The sequence below is a fragment of the Capsicum annuum genome, chromosome 4 (assembly GCF_002878395.1).
Source record: "Capsicum annuum cultivar UCD-10X-F1 chromosome 4, UCD10Xv1.1, whole genome shotgun sequence".
Taxonomy (NCBI): domain Eukaryota; kingdom Viridiplantae; phylum Streptophyta; class Magnoliopsida; order Solanales; family Solanaceae; genus Capsicum; species Capsicum annuum.
Window position 1 is genome coordinate 65,772,205 of NC_061114.1, and position 11,292 is coordinate 65,783,496.

An 11,292-nucleotide genomic window follows, 5' to 3' on the forward strand; every position below is an offset into this window, starting at 1 on the left:
GTAGTCTTTCAAAGATAATTTTGATTGTATTTGGTAGGAGAAATGATCTTAGGCCATCTTTGTGATTTTGAAAGCCACTTTATCCTAAAAATCCTACTCAAGCAGGAATGTAATCCCTATTTACCCACTTTGAACCTTTAGACCATTCTTTATAAAATACATTACAAGCCGTGAACTATTCTTATTATCCCTCGTTTGAAACATACCCTCCTTGAACTTAAAATTTCAACTTGAGGATTAAATCCTAGGTTGGGGGTGGTAAATATTAACGAAAATAAGTTTGGGGCCACGAAGTTGTAAGTGAAATGCCTATTGTGCCTTAGCGTTGAAAATAAATGAATAGAAAAAAAATCCAACAATGAAATGAATTGCACGAAAGTTTCAAGAAAAAGAAATGAAAGAAAGTGGGTAAACAAAGGAAGCAAAAAGTAGGCACATAAAAAGAGAGAAAAACAAAGAGGAGTTACCCATAGTCAAAAAAGCAAATTAATTAGTGTGATATAAATGTTCAAGGAAGGGTGTAGCCATGTTGTTCCCAAATGATATCCGACCCTAAAACGAACATACATTACAAGCTCAAAAAGTCCTTTAAGATCTTCAACCATTTACTTTCTTTGTAGTGGCGATTCAAAATAGGGGAAAGCCTATGGTATGATACTTGTTGACATAGAGAGTTATTTTCTGAGGGAAAGAGTTTTTGCACTTAAATTCCTTGTTTCATTTTTGGTAGCTTAGTATGTGGAATTTTGTTTCTTGTGAGGATGCATGTAAACGAGTTGAGGTAGGTGATTTTATCATATTTCGAGCAATATGTCAAATGGAGTATAGCTTAGTTTTGATCAAAAGCGAGTCACTTTTAGAGTATTAGTTGTTGTTGCTTGGTTGCTCTTGAAAGTTGTGTGCATCCTTAGATATCACATTTTATGATAAGAGGTGTAGTAAGAATAGCTTGGCCCATATGCAATGAGCTACTTGTGGTGGTGGCTAAGCTTGAAGTCATTGTAAACTTTGAGGCATAAAAATTGGGCATAATAGTGTAATGTCTCATGAAAAAAGGGGTAATGTTGCTTGAGGACAAGCAAAGCTTTAAGTTGGGAGTGTTGATGAGTGGTGATTTTACCACTCATTTGCACTCAACATTCAAGCACATTACCATGTTTTGAAAGAACAAATGAGACATAATTATGATTGAATGCACTAATATCTGCACTTTGTAGGCACATTATTGTTGAATTATAAAAATGCGAATTAGAGCTAAAAAGGATCAAAAGGGAGAAAAAAAGTGCAACTGAAGACCTGGAGTAGACATGGCCTCAGTTACCACAGTCGCGGTCTGAGGAATGCAATATTGGTCAGTCAATAAGGTCAAGCTACCACGGTCGTGTGTGCTAATTACAATTGCGGCCAAGCCTATACAATTGCGGTCTTGCAAAAAAATACAGCCCAAGGACAGAAACGTAAATGCATATGGCTGATCCCAAATTTGACAAAATAAAGACTCAAACTCTAATAATTGATTATTATATCTTCCCCAATAGTTAGTTTTTGTTCTTGAGTTCATAGCCTCCATACTTGGAGAAGAAAATATTGTATAAATTTTGGGTGAAGAATACATTGGAGTAGCCTCTAAGTGGAGTAATAGCTCACTTCCATTGGAGATTTGTAGGAGTCCAAAGTTTGAAGTAACATTCACTTAGTCTTTAATAAATCATTTCAATGGATGTCATGGGTATATCTTTACTTATTTATACTATGTGTAGCTAGATCTCCATATTGGGGTTATGTATGAATAGGGATTAAAGTGTTTATGGTATGTTATTGTTCTCTTCTAATTAGTAGTTCATGTTGATGGGTTTTATAATTGCTTGACCAATTTGGTTAGGATTTATGGGTGAAAGCCCCAAAAACCTATATAGGTTTAATGGGTGAAAAGTCCAAACTCTAGAAAGCTCAAAGCTATCTTCGTAAGAAGGGTTTTGGGTGAATTTTAGGAATCCACATCATCCTTGAAAGAGGGATGTGGAGACCAAAGCAATGATAGATAATTATGTGTATAGTTTGCTACATTTTCACTATCTTACACATAAGAGTGATTGTGAAGTTGGCTATACCATGGGTATCATCTTAGAAATAGGGATGCCTAAATTAAGGTTTGGTTACCAATTGTTGAACATACCCATTTGGTATTTGAAAGAACCAATGGGTGAAAGTTTGGTGTTTTTTTGAAAGGATATAATTAAAACCTATGACCAAACCTACCCAGATTAGTTGCTATTAACATCCACATATTACTTCCCTTTGTAATACACAATCCCAAGATCCGTGCTTAATTGATAAAATTCGAATTATTCATAGCCCCAAATTTATACTAGAAAAAACTAAAAAGAAACATTAGTGTTGATACTCTTCTACCCCCCTATTTTTATCTTTTTGTACTATTGGTTTGAATCTAACAAGTATCCATTATTTCAAATTGACTTGATTACCACTCACATTATTCCTCGTAGATTCGACACGGACTCTAAAGATGGGTAAATATATTGATGACGACCACATTGCACTTAAATTGATGTGTAAGTTGAGTGTTATCAGTGCGTCTTTGGTGGGATGTTTCACAGGAGATGCTTGATGACACTACGGTGACCAATAGAGGATGGAATACTAGAGATTCAGAATATGTTAGTGGTACATATGTTGTTGGATAAACAGATACTTATGGAGTAGGTCATGATATGGTAACGCAAGATATTGCACAACTTTGTACAGATATTAGGTTGCTTACAAAATAATTTGCAACAATAAGTGTTGAAAAGGTAAATACAGTTGCGGCACAGGGGTCTACTTCCAAACCATTTGAGGTCAAATTTGAAGAAGAGGCAAAGTATACTGATCGTAGATTGTCGTATTTACGATCCCAAGGGCAAGGGAATCACGGTTGGAACTAGTATTGTGACAGATACAGAGATAGGAGTAGAGAAAAAGATAGTGATTGGTGGAGTAAAGATGATTATAAGGATAAGATTGACAAGTATATTCCACTAGGTAGTCGAAATGTAGTGTCCAAAATAGAAGCACTTTAGTCTAAGCTGGTCAAGGGGCAAGAAAGTAAAGAGAGCTTACCGAAGGATATCAAAGTAGATTTGTTAGGTTTGAACTAGAAAGTTGAGTCACATACAATAGTAATCAAGTAGTTGGTGAAAAAATTTGGTCAGATGTTAGCCATAGTAAATTAGAGACAGTCTGGAACACTTCCAAGCAATATTGTGGTAAATCCCAAAAACGATAGTCACTATCATGCCATTACTACTCGGAGTGGTAAAGTCACTACAAACCCACCTGTACTAAATATTGATGAGAAAAAGAATGATGATGAGCCTATTGATGTAGAAAGTAATAGCAAGCAGGATGTAGGAGAAAATAAGGTTATAGAGCTTGTACTATAACCCTTCCAAAACCTCTTCCTCCTTATCCACAAAGGCTAACAAAAAACAAAACATGGTAAGTATAATAAGTTTTTATCCATGCTAAAAGATTATCAGTCAACATACCTCTTATAGAGGCATTAGAGCGAATGCCTGGGCATGCAAAATTTATGAAGGATTTGATTACTAAGAAAAGAGAAGTTAGTTATGATCCATTTAATAATGTTCATCGTCGTAGTGTAGTAGCTACTAGATTGTTGGTGGGAAAGAATGAGGATCCCAATGCTTTCATTAGACCTTGCACCATTGGGTCTTTTAACTTTGCACATGATTTATGTGATTTAGGAGCTAGTATCAACCTTATGCCATTTGTATTATATAAACAGTTAGGATTGGGAACTTCAAAACCAACCACCATGAGATTAGTGATGGCAGACAGAATAGTGAAAAATCCATTTGGTATTTTATATGATGTATTGGTGAAGGTAACTTCTTTTATCTTTCCTGCCAATTTTGTGATCGTAGATTGTGAAGTGGACTTCCAAGTCCCACTTATTTTGGGAAGACTATTTTTGTTACAAGAAGGATATTGATTGATTAAGAGCTAGGGCATCTGATGCAAAGATTGAATAATGAATAGGTGATATTCAATGTTTGCAAATCTATGAGGTAGCCTGATGAATTGAGAGTAATATTTATGACTGATGTGAATGATAAGGAGGCAGATTCATTCCATGATGTTGATGCAATTACTCTTTACGATGATGGTTCTGATGCAGTTGTTCCTATTGAAGAAAGACTAGGTGTTGAAGTACTTACAGATGTGATCATGAATTTTAACCCTGATGGTATTGAGAAATATGAGGAGATAGTAAGTGCACTGCATGGAAAAGGTTATTATGAGTTTGCACCAAAGAAGCTTGAATTAGATTTGAAGAATAGAACTACTCCACCTGCTCGTCCATCCATTGAGGATCCATCTGTATTAGAGTTAAAGGCCCTCCCATCTCACTTGTGATATTTATTTTTAGGGGCCAATAACACTTTGCCAGTAATTATTGCAGCTGATCTGAGACCGTAGGAAGTAGAAGTATTATTGTTAGTATTGTAGAGATTCAAGAGGGCCATTGGATGGTCTATTGCATATATTATGGGTATTCTGCCTGGTTTGTGTACTCATAAAATACAACTTAAAATAGATTTTTTCCATCTATTGAACATCAATGTTAACTCAATCCTCTGATGTACGAGGTGGTGAAGAAGGAAATAATCAAGTGGTTAGATGATGGTATAGTATATCCCATTATTGATAGCAGTGGGTCAGTCCGGTATAATGCATTTTGAAGAAAGGTGGAATTATTGCTATGCCTAACAAGAAGAATGAGCTAGTGCCTATTAGGCCAGTCACTAGATAGAGAGTGTGCATGGATTATAGAAAATTGAATGGATAGACTCACAAGGACCATTTTTCCATGCCTTTCATGGATCAGATGTTAGATAGGTTAGCAGGCAGAGTATGGTACTATTTTCTTAATGCTTACTCAAGCTACAATCAGATCACTATTGCACTTGTGGACCAAGAGAAGATGACTTTTACATTTCCATATGGGACTTTTGGATTCAAGCGCATGTAATTTGGGCTATGCAATGCTCCAGCCACATTTTAGAGATTTATGGTGTCAATTTTCTCTGATATGGTAGAAGACAACATCGAAGTGTTCATGGATAATTTTTCAGTTGCTGGTGATTCTTTTGAAGATTGCCTAAAGCACTAGGCAAATGCTCTCCAAAGGTGTGAAGAATGTAAATTGGTACTTAATTGGGAAAAGTTCCATTTTATTATTAACGAAGGAATTGTGCTCGGACACAAGATTTCAAAGAGAGGTAAGAGGTTGATAGAGCAAATATTGAGGTGATTGAAAAGTACCTTACCTAATATCTTTGATGGGAATTCAAAGTTTGTAGGGCATACGGGATCTTATAGGTGATTTATCAAGGATTTCACAAAGATTGTTAATCCTCTTTGTAAACTTCTTGAGAAGGAGGTAAAATTTAATTTTGATGAGGCATGTAAGAAGGCTTTTGAAAACTTAAAAGAGAAGTTAGTGACTACTCCAATCATTGTCTCCTGATTGGTCCTTACCTTTCGAGATCATGTGTGATGCTAGTGGATTAGCCTTAGGGGTTGTACTAGGCGACCGAAAAGAAAAGATCTGTCATCTCATCTGCTATGCTAGTAAGCCACTAAACCATGTTCTGAAGAACTATACCATGGTAGAGCAAGAGTTATTAGTGGTATTTTTCTTTGAAAAGTTTAGATCTTACTTGATTAGGACAAAGGTGATTGTACAAACTGATAATCCAACATTAAGATATCTCATGACAAAAAAAAAAAAGCAAAGCCTCGACTTATTAGGTGGATGCTCTTGTTTCAAGAATTTGACTTCGAGGTAAAGGACAGAAAAGGCACCGAAAATCAAGTTGCAGATTACTTATCTAAACTAGAGGAGAAAGCTATGCAGAAGGTTACAAATGGGTTGGAAATTTATGATATCTTTCCAGACGAGTAGATATTATAAGCTTTCCAATATATAATTCCATGGTTTGCAGATTATGCAAACTACTTAGCCAGTGATCTAGTTCCAGAATATCTTTCCTATCAGTAAAGAAAGAAGTTCATGCATGACGTAAGAAAATTTTTCTGGGATGAACCTTATTTATTCAGGATTTATGCAGATGGATTTATTTGTAGGTGTATACCTGAGGTGAAGATGATGAGCATACTCAAGGCTTTTCATTCTTCACAGATTGGGGGTCATCGTGGAGGGAGCCACACAACTCTTAAAATGAGTTGGATGAATTCTGAATTTAGGCATACCCGTAGTTCCCAAATTCAAAACTTATTGATCTCATTGAACTATTTAAGATTCATATCTATTAGGTACGAATCATAAGTAGGAGTCTTGTGGACTTGGAAGAAAAATCAGAATCAGAAAAAAGTTTCTAGAATAGATAAAGGTACAACTCGTCACCTTGAGTAGTACCCAGTACAGAACCCAGGTAAGGTTCTAGGTCTACACGAGTCAAATAAATGACCCGTAAGACTGGGTATGAGTTGTATACACAACTCGTACCCATGCTTACCTAGTTAGATCATGGGTTAACCCGGCCTAGATCTTAATAAAAAAAGAACAAAAAAAGTGCACTCAACGGGCACCCAATTACCAAAACTTGCATAGTCATAATCAAGAACTTGCCCGGTTACTTTTACATTGGTCTAGGATAGTTAAATAAGAGATAGTCATAGGCCATTTTTGTAGGAGTCCACTTGAGCCTAAAATGTTCTAACAAAATGAATGAATCCATTTGATCCAAATAATTGAGCCTTAATAGACCAATTTTGTTGTTTACACCTATTTTACCTTCCTGTTTACCTTACAATGAACATGTTTTGTCCTTGGTCCTCCTTTGGACACTGTGTACCTCAACTCAGGAAAATCACCTAAGTTAAGGGTGGTTGTTATATGGGCACATGAGAGAAAACGAGTATGAAGAAAGTTTGTATAAGGAAAATAGTTAAAATTTGAGTAGGTGTGATGAAAATAAAAGAAAGAAAAGTGCAATGAAAGTCAAAAGAAAAAGAAAGAAAATAAAAGCCAGAAAACCACACCTGGCCCAATTAGAATGCGCTAAAAAGAAAAAAGGAGACATAAGGGTGGAAATAAAAGAAGAACTGGAAAAATAAGTGGACCCCAAGAAATTTGTAGTGTCCAGTAAGCTTAGTCATTAATGAATCCTAAAAGCTATCAAACTAGCCCTAAGTCTATATTACAAGCTGAGTAAAGTTCTATAGTGATCTTACCGAGACTATCGGAGAACTTAGGAAAAGAGTATAAGGGCAAGTCTATGGTATTCTGTACACACCAGTGGTACTTCTTTGTGAGAGAGAGAGATATTTTTTATATCCCTGGGTAGGATGGTTTATCAATACGAAGAGTAAATGGGATTTCTTTGACTATAAGTGCACATAGGTTATGTTGCTAGGTTGCTAGATTGCATGGTGAATGTAATTTTTTTCTATGAATAGTTGTCTATTGCAAATGTAATGCCATCATTAGATTCCTCATGTTTCTCAGTGTGCTAAATAATTAAATGCAACTTGAGTTTTGAAAATTTAAAATTAGGAGGGGAACAACAAGATTGAAATCAAGCTCAAAAGCACTGTTATGGGTAGCTTAAGATATCCTGTTTGAGCATCGTCTCTATGTTAGAGAATATTTGTTGATTTTGTTTGCCTGAGGACATATAAAATTCTAAGTTCATGTTGCTGATGTGTCATGAAATGCTATATTTTTTATGCATAAAACCACAAATTTATGAAAACAAGTAAAACAGGTCTATAATAGTGTTGGGATGAAAAAGGAAGAAAAAAACTAAAAAGAACCAATTCTGATTAGGGAACGAGTTAGCTCTTGAGTTGTAAAACTTCGATCCAACTCATATGCCGAATCATATGCACAACAGAACCAAAATCCAATCTGAAAAGCTAAGTATAGGGAAGATACAACTCAAACATCCAAGTCATAAGCTAGGATACGGTCATACAGCGAAGTCGTATGCATAACAGAACCTAAGCTACCATCCAAAAGTTGAAGTCTAAGAAGAATACGGGTCATAATCCTGAGTACAACTCGAATAGAAAGTCGTACACAAACTAGTGTTCAAAGCTTGGAAAAATAAAAGTCCGAGGTGGATATAAGTCAAGGACACGAGTCGTACACTCATGTACGACTCGTAAGCATAAGCTATATGCTGAAAAAAAAGTTCAAGCCTTAGGAGATCAGACAATGGAATGAATATGAGAAAGGTAGGATATGAATCGTATGATTCCAGTATGAGTTAAAGACCGAGTCGTACCGACTGCCGACATAACTTTACCTTTTTTATTTTTATTAGGATTTTATGTTATTTGGAAATACTATAAATACCATAGGATTTAAATTTTATTAGGTTACGCATTCTTATCATAGGATATATATTTTTACAATACTTTTACAATTATTCTTGAAAATTCAGGGGAAACACAAGCCAAATATTTATCTCCTATTATCTATAACTCAAAACCATGCAAGATTCAGTTACTACTTGCAATTGATACTAAAATCCCCCCATTTACTTTCCTGTATTGCTCATTGATTACATCAATTGAAGAAACTATTCACGTTTTCCCCGTGGGATCGACCCCAACCTAGTTGGGTTATCATACTTACAATCGACCATTTTATACTTCTATTTGGAGTGTAGTTTTGGGCGACATCATACACACCCATACAGAGACTCTACTTGACACGGCTTTGTGGACAACTAAATAAACTAAACCTAGGCTCTGATACCAACTTTTTCACAATCCAAACCAGGGCCTGGCCATGATGGGTATCTCAAGTCCACCGAGGACCAGAGACCACCCCTATTGCCTAGTCAAACCGAACACAATGTCATTTAGAGGTTGAATTCTGAACATATAACAAGATAAGATATAAAAGCTCAAAGGAATCTAAAGATAACTAAATATCCAACAACCAATAAAAAACCACCCAAGTCTATAGCAATATCCATAATGCCTCTACATAATACCGAAAGCCAATCTAAGTCGAGATATGCCCCTGACTCTGACAATGACAATTTCAATGATAATTTTAATGTAAACTCATTAATTCTAGACTATGAGAGAAAACTAATGAATTGACCAAGTCTTTCAGAGAATGAAAGCTCACCACTTTACTACAATGACCAACAAATTGAGCTGATCTACATTCCACTGCGCAGAAAAAGTAGAAGTATCTATGATGCCTGCAACCCATGGGGATACAACATTTGAAGAGGATTAGCGGTTTGAGCACTATCATGTAACTCAGGGATAGGGGATAAAATAATGCCATGATCCACATTTTAAAATCATTCAAAACCTATGTATATAATCATATATATATATATATATAAGCATGTCATGCTAGGATAGGGAACAAGGCTTAGTATGAATCAAACTTTATCCTAAACTATATAGCTCAACCATCATAACAGACATCCATGGGCTATATGGGTTCAGCTCCTCCGATTGAAAGGGCCTCAGTGCATGTTAGATGCACGAATCCGAGGTATTAAGAAAAACCAGGGAATTCCCCGACACTATTTTAGTCCAAGATATAAATATATCAATAGTGTGAACCATGCATATATGTCATCAAGACTAAAACTCATATTGGCAAACATGAATTTCCAGTATAAGTCATCCAATTTCACAGATTTGCTAAATAACCCCATTAAGCTCAATTTATAACAAGTTTTATATAACCCATTTACTAACCAATAAACCAACAGTTAAGGAACACCATGGGTATCGGCATGCCCTTACACTTGTAAGCTTATCTCTATGCCCTAACAATTACATTAACTTAGGGGAATGCTTCAACACCCTTTAGTTTATCAATTTAAGTTGGGGGAATGCCTCGACCTCCTTTGTTAATTAAATCAAATCATAGGAACAAAATGATTTCAAAATCTATTTTTATTATTTAATCATTTATGCAATGCAATAACATAGGTGGGTAAGTCAAACCAAGTGATAAATTCACAATCCAAAGCCATTTACACAAGTGGGTTGAGGGAACACAATTATTAAAAACCAATTCAAACTTCAAAACATCAATTTGGGGGAAAACATGACCTCTTAGTTTATTCATCATTCCCATCTATTCCACAAGTTAAAAATCATTAATAAAGAATAATTAATACAGAATAAATCATGGGAGAACAATTTAAGAATCAACCATGTCAAAACCCTCAACCAGATCATAACCCACATTTAAAAATATCTAATTAAACCTTTAAATACATGATTTTTATAAACTAATAATTATGGAAGAGTAACATGCTTGATATACTAAGATTTATGAAGAGAATTCAACCCTTCAGCCTTTCGATGACCAACTTCTTGGAAACCCTAAGTATCTTGACCTAGAGAATTTAGTGAGTTTTGAGAGTATTTTTATTGTGTTATGGATAAGAAATAACACCCTTGAGTGCTTTATGGAAGTGAGGTCTGAGTATGGTAAAACTGGAATTGATCAGAATACCCTTAATGAAAACACTGAAAATTGATCGCCTAGTCACTATAGGTGACCTTGCAACTCGTAGGGTCACCTTATGACTCATAAGGTCCCACTTGTAGTCTAGACAGTGTCTATGACCACCAAAACTGACTCAACTAAATGCCTCAAGCTTTGGCCCTTGAAATTTCCTCGAGCCTTGAGCTCACTGTCTTGTTGATGACTCACCATACGATTCGTATGGTGTAGTTGCGGGTCTAGGGATACAAGTAGTAACCAAATTAGTGTGTTCTTAGCCAAGTTCTATCCTGCATATAAGAGACTCCTCACGAGTTATATGATTATGTGATGAGTGGTTAGGGTTCAATCGTATGTTGTCTAGTATCTAAGCCCTTGGTGTTCTGTGATGGTCACGACTAAACTATACAAGTCGTTGGGTCTAGTGATGAGTGGGACTAAAAATTCCTAAGTTTCATAGTGTGTGGTTTCAAATTCTCTATCTTTGTGATGACTTAATAGTAAGAGTCGTATGTTGTGGTGATGAGTCGATGGCTTGACTCGTGACCCAAGACGAGATTCTACAGCTTTAAGATGGGTACCTTGAACATTTCCTACTCAAAGCACTTAATAACCCATGTTAATATAACACTTTTGGGGCATCCATTATACACTTTACAAGATCAAACACTCTCTAAACTCTCTCTAAAGCCTCTCAAGAAAGGTTGGGCTAGGGTTTCTTCAAAATAGTTATATAAGAGCTTAAG